We start from the raw sequence: 12,446 nt of genomic DNA, 5'->3' as shown, positions 1-12,446 counted from the left end.
TGCTAAAAGTAGTACCGTAAAAAAATCCTCTGCTTCCAAGGTACTAAACCTTTCACAGCCTTTCACAGTTGGACTTGAAATAATGCAATCCTAATCTGCATTCAAGAGCAGGAAGGGCAAAGAAGCCCTTCCTGCTCTTGAATGCAGATAAGGATTGCTTTAGAATTTTTTTCCTGAGTATAATACAGTGGTGTTGCAAAAACCTTCACAAAACTCAAACTGTGAAAGGCTGATTAATTATTAAGCTGGGCCTCTAGAACTGACAAATTTATCTTAAGATAAGTCAAAACACACAATGAAAAATCCAGTGGGAAACACGTGTCAATTCATTGGGCAAAAGTAAGCTTCTTCTTATGGATCAATAAATCCTACACCTTTTTTCAAAAATACAAATACGTAAATACAGGCTCGTAGCCAGGTTTTTTTGCAGGGGGATGCAATCCATTGAGGAGACGGAACAAATGAGGCTGGACATGCAAGTCTCTAATGGAAACTAGGTTGTCAGAGACTACATTTTGAGCACTTTGAACATTGTATGATAAGAAAACAGGCAGCCAAAAATGAACGTCATATTTGATACTTCTGGAAAAGAGAGTCCAGTAAGTATGTATTTTTTTGAGAATGACAATAGCAAAGTCACTATTTAAAAAGAAAAAAAAATCTGGTTATTCAAAAAAGTTTGCTGCTGATCATCATGACCTTTCATTTGTGTGCCAAGTTGCATATGCTACTTGGCAAACAGATTACAGTCGAGGCAGGTCAAGCGTACCCCCTAAGATTCTATTAATGAATTGATTATTTGAAAAATGAATCCGTTAGTCGTTCCGGTAACTGGTGTTTAATTCAAATCAGCATTCCTGCACGCGTATTGAGCAGTGAATATTTTACGAGAACTTCTCTGTATTTGGTCAGATTGAAAATCTTTAAATGGGTTAAATTTCGTAGAAGACATTCACGTCAAATTCAGGGAAACTTAGCTGGTAGAAATTTTGTAAGTGAATCGCGTGTGAATTCACGGCTCATTACGCATGCAAGAATGCAGACATGAATCTGAAATCTACAACTATCAATGGATTCAACTTTTGAATAATAAATTCATTGATGTAATCTTGGGGGCATGCTTGACTTGCGTTGACTGTAATGACTTTTTCCACATTAATGTCTGTTAGACAATTCACACAAGTCAGTATAGCACACTGATGAACCACTCTCATCAGGGTGTCTGTGTCCCAATGCCCAGTAATCTCTAATTTTCAATTTACTCTGTTCTGATAAATGTCTGCAGCTGGAAAATCTCTAAGGGAACTTTCAGTGTCTTTATGAGTTCCATAGCTTGGGATCTCAAACCTACACAGCATTGTTGATTCACCTTATTTTGAATTGTTGGTCATCCAAAAAGGGAACCCCCAAAACCTGTGGGGGGAGCCCACCCATCACAAACCCCTCCCTACAGGCCTGGAAACAACAAGTATAGGAAGGAAGCAGCTAGGGATTTCTTTTACTTCCATTTTTTTAACGCTTGCCTGGATGTGACAACATGACCACTACTCCACCTTCCACTGGAGTCTGTTGCTGTATCTGATGAAGTAGTCAGCCCTTCAAGTTAAGCTAGGAATATTAGAGTGCTCTTTGACTCTAATATGAGTATGGAGTAACATGCTACCGTGGTGGCTAAATCGGCATTTTATCACTTAACAAACATAAGTTGCGTTACGAAATACATTAGATTGCACAAATTAGACTTTAACAATTCCCTTTTAATATGGAATACCTAAGAAAGTGGTAAAAAGATTTCAGTCAGTCAGTAAAAGGGAGCATATCACCCCTATTTTAGAAGGGCTCCACTGGCTACCAGTTGAAAAAATGTGTTATTTTTAAGATATTATTAATAACTTATAAGGTGCTGAATAATCTGGCTCCAACCTATCTCTCTGAGTAAGTTAAGCAGTATATACCTAGAAGCATAAGAATTGAGGTAGCCAGCAAGTTTTAATAGGGTAACCGACTGAATCAAAAGAGCTGTCAGTCCCCCTCTTCTTCTGAGGGAAGTGTAGGGGCATACTCACCTGGGATATTTTAAAATCTTTGGATGCCATAAAATACAATTTTCAGTGTTCTTGGCACTAAATTCAGTAAAAGAAAGATAATGTTAATCAACAGTAGTAGTTTTTTATTTTCAATGCTAATCAGTAAAGAGTTTAAATAACGGCACTATGATATTATGCCCGAGTAACATGTGGGCAATCAGGATCAAAGCCATTTGTCTCATTCCTATAAAAATCTCTGCAATGTTTTTTGAAGCAAGACAGGCTTAGGTCTTTTGCTCTTAGGTTCTTGGATAAGTTTATTACTTGAGAATGACCTGAGTCTCTGATCAGAGCAGAACTGATAATAGGAGTTGAACAAGCAATTATATTGACCACACTTGAGTACGTAAAATGTTACAACGTCGCTGATTTTCGTAGTTACTAAAACAAGGAATGACCTACAATGACCTACAATGACCAACAATGATCTACAATGACCTACAATGACCTACAATGATCTACAATGACCTACAATGAGCTACTGTGACCGAACGTGTAATCCTTAGAAAAAGACAAAAAAAAAATCAGGGGACATGTGTGCGTAAACGTAACGCATTTAGTCTACTGCATGAGCCCATTTAACGATGACAGCATCTCTAATTATTACGCTTGGAGATAAATTTACAGTGTAATAATACATGTATGATGATACTGTGACTTTTGTCCAAACCATCCCTTGCAACCTTTCGCATTAGTTTTATTTTGTCTTGTCTCTTTTTCAAACAAATTGAACAAACACAGTCACCCCAACAGTCGATCCAAGGGGATCTTCAAGGGACGTAAGGGAAAAGATGAACAAAGGAAGCCTTCAAATTCTGACCCTGTTTAAAAGAAAAATTGTCATTTTTTTTTTTTCAAATACCCTGGCCTGTATAAGACATCATAAGACCCTTTAAATGGCTTTCGGTCCAACAGGATGCTCTGTTTGTAACGCTAAGTAGTAAAATCCATATCCTGCTCAGCGGCCCATACTAAGGGAGTGACTGCATGACTTCCGTCAATACAGGGTATAATAGTGCTATACCGCTAAAAACGCGATTGCAATAATCTATTTTCAACTTTCTCAAGTTACCTGAGATCAGGTACAATTTTTGTTTTGCCTTTTCAAAATGTGCTTGGCAATTTAATTACTATAAGCCTAGTGTCACGTCCAAGCGTGACACAAGACAAACATCATTGTCTGTCATTTTGTAGCTCATTGTAGGGCTTATTTTAACTCATTTTAGCTCGTAGTAGCTCATTGTAGCTCGTAGTAGCTCATCGTAGATCAATGAAGATCATTGTACATCATTGTAGGTCATTGTAGGTCACTGTAGGTTATTCCTTGTTTTAGTAATTACGACACACGTCCCCTGATCTTTTTTTTTTATCTTTTTTAAAATCTTCATTTTAGCTCATTACAGGGATTACACGTTCGGTCATAGTAGCTCATTGTAGGTCATTGTAGATCATTGTAGATCATTGTAGGTCATTGTAGGTCATTGTAGATCATTGTAGGTCATTGTAGGTCATTCCTTGTTTTAGTAACTACGCCCTGATTTTTCTTCAGTACACTGGTGGAAAAAGATTCAATTGTTAAAGCCGCTTGTTGTAGCTTAGCTGGTTAGGAAAACCTCAACACTTGTTGTTAGACCCCCCTCCACTATTTAAAAACCTTATATGCTGTTTATATTTTTCTGAAAAATTGCTTTTTTCAAAACTGCCAGTGACCTGGGCACTTTATCTTCCGAATAGTCAGTGATGAAAGGATTAAGTTAGGTGAACCATAATATTTAGTAACACAAGCAAGAGTAATACCTTATAATATACTACTTATAGCTATTGCTAAGTGTCAATGAGCAAAGATTTTACCTATATGCACATGCTGTTCAATTTGTTTACAAATGTCATGAATTACAGTAATTTATGACAAATGCATAAGAGAAAATTACCTTGAAAACAGTGCAGGCAAGGGCACACATACACCAACCCACGCATGTGCACAGCCATACCATGCAGGAAGTAGCAGCCACAGACAGCTGTTTGGCGTTTATTGGGGTCCATCAGCATGAACGGGAAAAACCCGTGTCTCAAAGACCCTCCTCTACTGCTGAGGCAAGTGCAAAGCACTCCTTTAAATGCCAGCTCCACACAACTCATGTGAGAGCTGTCGGCTGGGAATCACATGGCAGTTCTACCACGACATGTGCAGGGAAGGCAGATCATGGGTTGGTGTCTTTTGAAAATAGTGAATTAAACTACATTACTGCCTAAAGAATTTGAAGTCTTGACTTTACATAGCAAATGTTTCAAGATATTGAAGTTTGTGTTTTTGTCTGAAGTTATGCACATGTCATTTTGCGTTAAATTTAGTGGTCTTATAAACCAATTTAGAATCCTTGAAAAATCGTATTTAAGTCCACAAATATTCAACATACAGATTTATATTTGGTCTCTTCATAAAGCTTTTTAAAGATTTATGGTGCGCCAATGAAGCCTTCCGAATTATTTTGCTTCAAAGATGCAATCAATCTTATGGCTTTTCTTTTTTCTTAGTGGTAGGCAATAAAAAATTCCAGGGGGCAAATGCGACAGCTATTGCGTATGATACAAATGAATATCAACCTGATGACTCGTTAAAGACAGGATGAGCATGGGACTCACAAACAAGTACACGGCTCGTGGATTCTCTGATCTGTATCACATGTTCGCTCAAAAACAATGCATTCTCTGTTCTGCATCACGTCATAAATGTTGCCTTACATTACTATGTTACATAGATTCGTGATTTTTTCTGTCCCTGGAACAATCACGCTCGGCTCTATTAGGCTGCTGCCTCGCAGCCTCGCGTCTTCGAGAGGCTGCTCGTTGGCAATTAAGCTACACTTAAATTGGATTGAACTGCTTTGACAACTACAATCAATAAAGCCTACATACATGTACATGTATATGTTACAGGTCAAATTTGATTTCAGGTTAATTTTAATTTAACCTACAATCCTGGACAAAAGTCTTGGGACACTTTTGCATTTCTGGGGCGTTTTCCAGTTCACTCAGGTCCGACCCCTCCCCTCACCCCACAAACAATGTTGGACACATGTATCCAGAATTTTTCTTAGTTTCAACTTTGTATAGGGTGGGGGGAGGGAGAACTACGAGAAAATTTCGAAAAGAATGCACTGTTTTATGAGGGAACCGAGAAATGACAGAAAAATATGAATATCGCATTACTGTCCCAAGGACTTTTGTCCATGATTGCAGGTTGATTCTCAACTTCCTTTGTTTCTTTAAGAATCAACCTAGGTTAAAAAATTTAACCTGAAATAAAATTTGACTGGTAACATATATAAATATAGTTTGTTATACAAAATAATGACATAATCATGCGGTAATGTATGACGAGTGTGCAAAAAAATATCTTCAATTTTCAGTGACCTGTAAACCACAAGTAATGGTCGGGGGGTAAGAGCTAATTCAGCTGAATTTTACTACCCTATACTAGACTAAACTCCCCAAATCCCCCCTACCTTTGAGTAGCTCTTAGGCTGAGTTGCGTTAATTTACTTTAAACTTACTGATTTCATTTTTTGATATTTTTGAGTTCCAGTTCCCAGTCTCCCTAGGGTAGACTAAACTCTTCAACCAGTTGTTCAGTTTCCTTGAAATGATACCCTATTCTAGACCCAAACTCCCTGATTTATATACCCTATCCCAGAGTAAACTAATTGAAAACCATACCTTCCACGGCAGCACATACCTATATATCCCATATATGGTGGTAACCCCTCCCCGCCGGGTTTCATATCAAAACTTGAAATTCCAAATTATTAAAAGGACAAAAAATCGGCAATGCGCTACATTTTTAAAATCCCTAGAAATGTAAAGTGTAAACTTTCTCAATACATACATCGATGGTGTTCTCTGGTGATTTGTAGCTACTGTACTACTACGAACGGTAAGCTGCAGTCCGTGACTGCAACAAATCGCCAGGGAAGATTGCTTTCCCATATTCCCGGCATAGTCAATTGAACGTTCTGTAATCAAACTCAATCGAACTCCAATCATTCGATTGTTTGATTGGGTTTGGTAATCGAACTTAATCACCACAAAATTTTGCCAATCAAACTCAATCGAACGTTCGGAAATTGAACACTTAAACAATTGAACATAGTCAAATGTTCGAAATTCGAACACTGCATGCAATAATCGAACATAAAACCAGCTTCATCTGGTTTCTAAAAAAGGTGTTGCGTCCAAATAAGTTATGTATTGCGTTCAATTTCAAACAAAAGTACGGAAAGATGTCACAGGGGGCGGAAAACATGAACAATTCTGGAAATGGTGGTTAAAGGATACCACGAGTGCCCACTTTCGCTGTCAGTGTTGGTAAAAAGTTTCTTATTAAGGAAAGGGAAGATGCAGGTCTGAAGGTAACTGACGATGGCCACGGCCAACTTGGCACTTTTACAACGTGAACTGGTGCCTGTGCTTGCATATTTCCCAGTATTATTGTGAATTTATCGATTTTGAGACATCACTTAAATAATTAAGATCTTTCCGATTCAATTGAAACTGGATAGGTTTTGTCTTTCTGTCCAACAAAATCTTCCCTGCTAGCAGAGGTCTCTTACGACGATGCATCGTCGTGAGAGACCTGTGCTAGCAGGGAAAACAAAATCGAACTAATCGCGTCGATTGAGTTTGATTGGTTCGATTGAGTTCGGTTATCAAACTCTCGAGTCTCACTTGGCTCGGTTTCGTTCGATTGACTATGCCGGTTATATTGCGTTGATTAATCCTACACTTGAATCATTGCAGCGCCAGTACCGGTCAGCGGTACTATGAGTTAGCATGCGTTATCTGTTGTTGGCAGCCTCGCGTCCGCCATATTGTTACTGTTACTCGGTTGTTTGTTGTATCCCAGTTTGATTAAAGCCTTACACGAATTGGACGTGCCTTGGTTCTTGCCTTATCTTCCTAACTGGCGTGGTGGCAGCGGTCGGTTCAACCCAAGCCTCACCTTTTCACCGTACAAAGTCACTTTTAAGCCTCGACCGCTGGAACCAAAACAGTGTATCCTTCGCTGTGAAAACACGTCCCGGAGTTTTACCTCGTGTGTAATGGCGTCTTCTCACCGCGCACCGAAGCAGTGGTGCCTTTCCAAGGTGGAAACTATTAATAGCTTCGAGAATTGGAAGCAAAATCTGCTTTACACATTATCATTGGACAGCAACTTCGCTCCCTTCCTAGCCGATGGCGTTCAATGGTTAAAAAAACCAAAGCCCAACCACTTCGAGGACTCGAAGCCGATGGCGATTCCATACCTCTTGCTCGACGCCTCACCGCCCGACAAAAAGTCAACTTTCTCGAGCTGATGCTAGGTCAGATTGCGAATTACTGCCCTATCATCTCCCGAAGCACTTTGGTGAACGTCACTCGAATACATCTGGCAAACTATTCGCCAACACTTAGGTTCCAGGCCACCGGCGCTCAATTTATCGATTTTTCTGACATGCACCTCGCAGCGGATGAGCGCCCTGAGGATCTGTACCAACGCCTCATGGCCTTTGTGGAAGATTCCTTACTACGCGCTAATGGCTTAACTCACCATGGAGAACATGTTGCAGAGGATGAGGAACTAACCCCTACCCTAGAAAACTTTGTCGTTCTTACTTGGTTGCGACTCATTCACCCCAGTCTCCCTCGTTTAGTCAAGCAACGTTACGGCACGGAGTTGAGGTCTCGCACCCTTGCCTCAATTAAACCCGAGATCTCTCAGGCACTTAGCTCTCTCCTCGAGGAAATCCGCGCTTCAGATGATGCTAAGATTCTACGTGCCGCGGTAGCTGATGATTTTCGTCGCCCCCGTCCGGGTGGCAGGAGTGACCCTAAGACCCACACCAGACAGCCCCGTCAGGACAAGGTCTGTCCCTTATGCAAGCAAGCCGGTTGCTCTAACACAAACCACTTCCTCAGTCAGTGTACCTTCCTCCCTGACAATGACAGGCCCTTCATGGTAAAAGCGAGACAGATCGTCGGCATACTGGACGACGAACAAGACACCACCTACGACCTTGTTCCTGATCCACCCTGTCCTGAAACCACTTTGCCTACCCCTGACGTTGTTGCCTACCGTGTCCAGTCCCGCCAATCTCCTTATATGGATGTCTTTCATGGTCACCGTGTTGTACGTATCACCATCGATAGCGGAGCAACTGGAAATATGATCCGCCACTCCACCGCGAAACATCTTGGATGTCCAATTATATCCAGTGCTCAGTCCGTCCAGCAGGCAGATGGCTCTTCTCAGCTTCAGGTGGTCGGAGAGATACGGACATCCTTCACCCGCGACAACATTGACTTTACATTCGAGGGACTTGTCGTCGAAGATCTTGACGTCGAAGTGCTTGCCGGGACCCCTTTCATGGAGGCAAACGACGTTGCCGTCCGGCCCGCCAAGAGAGAGGTACTACTTGGCAATGGCTCAACCTACACATACGGTTCCCAGGCCCCGCCCAGCCCTTCCACAACCGTCCGCAGAGCCATCGTTCTCCGTGCTCCTACTCCCTCCAAGACTGTTTGGCCTGGAGAATTCTTGGAAGTTCAGCTCCCAGATGATGCTCCCCCTGATTCAGAGTATGCACTTGAACCCCGCACTGATGCTCCTAGTTTACGTAATCTCAAGCCCTCTCAGCTGTGGCCGCAACCCGGTGTCGTTTCCAGCGTTGTGCGTGCAATCCGCATACCAAACCTGTCAACCGAACCTCGAACGCTTAAGCGTCACGAACACTTCTGCCAGGTCACCCCTGTCTTCGAACCAAAAGAGGAGTCACCGACAAGTGAGCCTCCTACTCAGCATCCGTTACCTCCCTTTCCTGCTAGCCACTCTGCATCCGTCCAGGTAGACCCAGACCGCATTCTCCCTGAGGCTGTCAGAGCCACCTTCCAATCTCTGCTCAGTGAGTACGACTCCGTATTTGACCCTCAGTTCCCAGGTTATAATGGATCCGCAGGTCCTTACCAAGCAAAGGTCAACATGGGCCCTGTCGAGCCCCCACAGCGGAAAGGCCGCCTTCCCCAATATGCCTGCGATAAGCTCGTAGAACTCCAAGAGAAGTTCGACCACCTCGAGCAGCTTGGTGTCTTCCAGCGCCCTGAAGATGTTGGTATCACTGTAGAATACCTGAACCCTTCTTTCCTTGTGAAAAAGCCGAATGGCGGGTCTCGTCTTGTCACTGCCTTCGCTGACGTAGGCCGGTACAGTAAACCCCAACCATCCTTGCTGCCTGACGTGGACTCCACCCTGCGCCGCATCGCCCAGTGGTCTCATATCATCGTCACAGACCTGACAAGTGCCTTTTACCAAATACCTTTGGCTAAAGAGTCCATGAAGTACTGCGGCGTTTCTACTCCGTTTAAAGGAGTACGCGTCTACGTTCGTTCCGCTATGGGTATGCCGGGATCGGAAACTGCCCTTGAAGAGGTTATGTGCCGCGTTCTAGGCCCACTACTACAAGATGGATCCGTTGCCAAAATCGCTGATGATCTGTACTGCGGTGGCAACTCACCCCAAGAGCTACTCCACAACTGGAAGAGGGTCCTTCAAGCCCTACACAAGTGCAACCTGCGTTTGTCTGCCCACAAGACCATCATCAGTCCCAAGACTACCACTATTCTCGGCTGGATCTGGAATGCTGGCTCCCTTTCTGCCAGTCCTCACCGTCTTAACACCCTCGCCACGTACCCCGAGCCGAACACTGTTGCTCGCTTAAGATCCTTCATTGGCGCTTACAAAGTTCTTTCCCGTGTCATTCCAAGGTGCTCCAGTTACCTCGCTCCACTGGATGCTGTAGCAGCCGGTCGTCCTTCTCAGGAATCTATTAACTGGACCGATAATCTCAGGGCCGCATTACGTAGTGCTCAGAACGCCCTTTCCTCTGCACTCACCATCACATTACCCAGACCCGAGGACCAGTTATGGATTGTCACTGATGGAGCCGTCCGGGACCCTGGAATAGGTGCCACCCTCTACGTAACGCGCGGAGATAAGTTACGTGTCTCTGGCTTCTTCAGCGCCAAGTTACGGGGCTCCCAAACAACGTGGCTTCTGTGCGAGGTCGAAGCCCTCTCCATCGCGGCGGCAACTAAGCACTTCAGCCCGTATCTTATTCAGTCCGTCAAAAAGGCCTGCATTCTCACTGACAGTAAGCCTTGCGTTCAAGCCTATGAGAAGCTCTGCCGCGGGGAGTTCTCTGCCAGCCCCCGTGTCTCCACCTTCTTGTCTGTCGTGAGTCGTTACCAAGCATCAGTCAGGCACGTCTCCGACGCTGCTATCCTCCCGTCAGACTTCGCAAGCCGAAACGCCGCCGCCTGTGACAACGAGACCTGTCAGGTGTGCTCTTTCATTTCTCGAACCAGGGACTCTGTTGTCCGAGCCGTTTCTGTTCAAGATGTCCTCCAAGGCAATGTTCGCCTTCCCTTTACCAGCCGGCCTGCCTGGGTGTCCGTTCAGTCTGAGTGCCCAGATCTACGCCGTACCCACGCTCACCTCGTCCAGGGTACGAGACCGTCCAAAAAGCTCACAAACATCAAGGACGTCAAACGTTATTTACAAGTTGCGTCAGTTGCAGATGATGGCCTCCTTGTTGTGCGGCGTCATGAACCCTTGTCACCATCTAGAGAATGCATCATTGTCCCACGCCAAGCTTTGGACGGCCTTTTGACTGCCCTTCACCTACAACTCAGCCACCCGTCTTGTCACCAGTTGAAAATGGTCGTCAAACGCTATCTATACGCTCTCGATCTGGACCAGGCTGTCTTCCGTGTCTCTGATGGGTGCCACTCCTGTGCAGCAATCCGCAGCTCTCCAACCGCACGTATTGACCAGTCCACGTCCCCTCCACCCGACGCTATTGGTCGGTCCTTCGCCGCAGACGTCATCAAACGTTCTCGCCAGCTCATCTTTGTCCTCCGCGAGACTGTCACCTCTTACACTTCCAGTGTATCTCTTGAAGACGAGCGTCATCAAACGTTACGCGACGCCATTGTAAAGCTCTGCTTAGAATTACGCCCTATGGATGGCCCACCTGCCGTGATCCGTACTGACCCTGCCCCTGGCTTTAAGGCTCTCGTTAACGACCCTCTCTTAAAGAAGCATAGAATTACAATCGAGCTTGGTCAGGCCAAAAATCCCGACAAGAATCCCGTAGCTGAGAGAGCAGTCCAGGAGTTGGAAACGGAACTTCTCCGCCAGGAGCCTTTAGGCGGTGCCGTTTCGCCCCTCACCCTCGCCGTAGCCACTTCTGCCTTGAACTCTCGTATCCGTTCACGTGGCCTATCCTCGCGAGAAATGTGGACACAGCGGGACCAGTTTTCAAACCAGCAGTTACTCCTTGCCGACGACCATTTAATTGCGCTCCAGCACGAGCAACGTCTATCCAACCACCCCCACAGTGAGCGCTCCAAAGCCCCATTGCACAACAGGCGTCCTACTCCTGTAATTGATGTTGGTGACCTAGTGTACCTTCATTCCGATCGGAACAAGTCTCGAGCCCGCGACCGCTACCTTGTTGTAGCCATAGATCCCCCATTCTGTGATATCAAAAAGTTCATTGGATCCCAATTACGCAGCTCATCTTACCACGTCAAACTTACTGAGTGCTTCAAGGTCCCTTCCGACTTGGCTGATCCCTTCCAACCTCCTCGCCGGTGCCGCGGCCATGACTCAGATGACGATGACGATCCTGATACCACACCTCACCCCCCACCCTCGCTGCCTGACATCCCTGATGCTATCTCTGCTTCAGCCCAGCATCTATCTAACACTCCTCCATGTGTTACATCACCTGCTCCCGCCGTTCCTGTCTACCGCATCATGGACGACACAGCTGCCCAGCCTTCTTTCCCCGAGGACCCCTCTTTGGAGAAGACAGTCGTTTCAGCAGACCCCGACCCTCCTGGCCTGCGGAGATCATCTCGCACGAGACGTCGTCCTGCGCGTTTTGAAGATTATGATACTGAACTATAGCCTTTGTTACTGATCTGTGACGTTTAAGTCAGTTTAAGAGTTTAAGTAGTGCTTTTAAGTACTTTCCTCTATGTTTTTGGTTCCAGTTTTCTCGCTTTCACGCTATGTATTGTAAAAAAGAAACAAAAGAAAAAAAAACAGAAGTCACGCCAGTACCGGTCAGCGGTACTATGAGTTAGCATGCGTTATCTGTTGTTGGCAGCCTCGCGTCCGCCATATTGTTACTGTTACTCGGCTGTTTGTTGTATCCCAGTTTGATTAAAGCCTTACACGAATTGGACGTGCCTTGGTTCTTGCCTTATCTTCCTAACTGGCGCAGAATGTATATGCATGTTTAACGTATCGAAGAGCTT

At 44.6% G+C, this 12,446-nt stretch overlaps 1 pseudogene; it reads left to right on the top strand.

Annotated features, from left to right (window-relative positions):
- Positions 1–7,186: 7,186 nt before the first annotated feature.
- LOC140929990 (uncharacterized) lies at positions 7,187–12,093 on the top strand (annotated as a pseudogene).
- The last annotated feature ends 353 nt before the right edge of the window (positions 12,094–12,446 follow it).

The sequence above is a fragment of the Porites lutea genome, chromosome 3, assembly GCF_958299795.1.
Source record: "Porites lutea chromosome 3, jaPorLute2.1, whole genome shotgun sequence".
Taxonomy (NCBI): domain Eukaryota; kingdom Metazoa; phylum Cnidaria; class Anthozoa; order Scleractinia; family Poritidae; genus Porites; species Porites lutea.
This window is presented reverse-complemented; position numbering and strand designations above follow the sequence as displayed.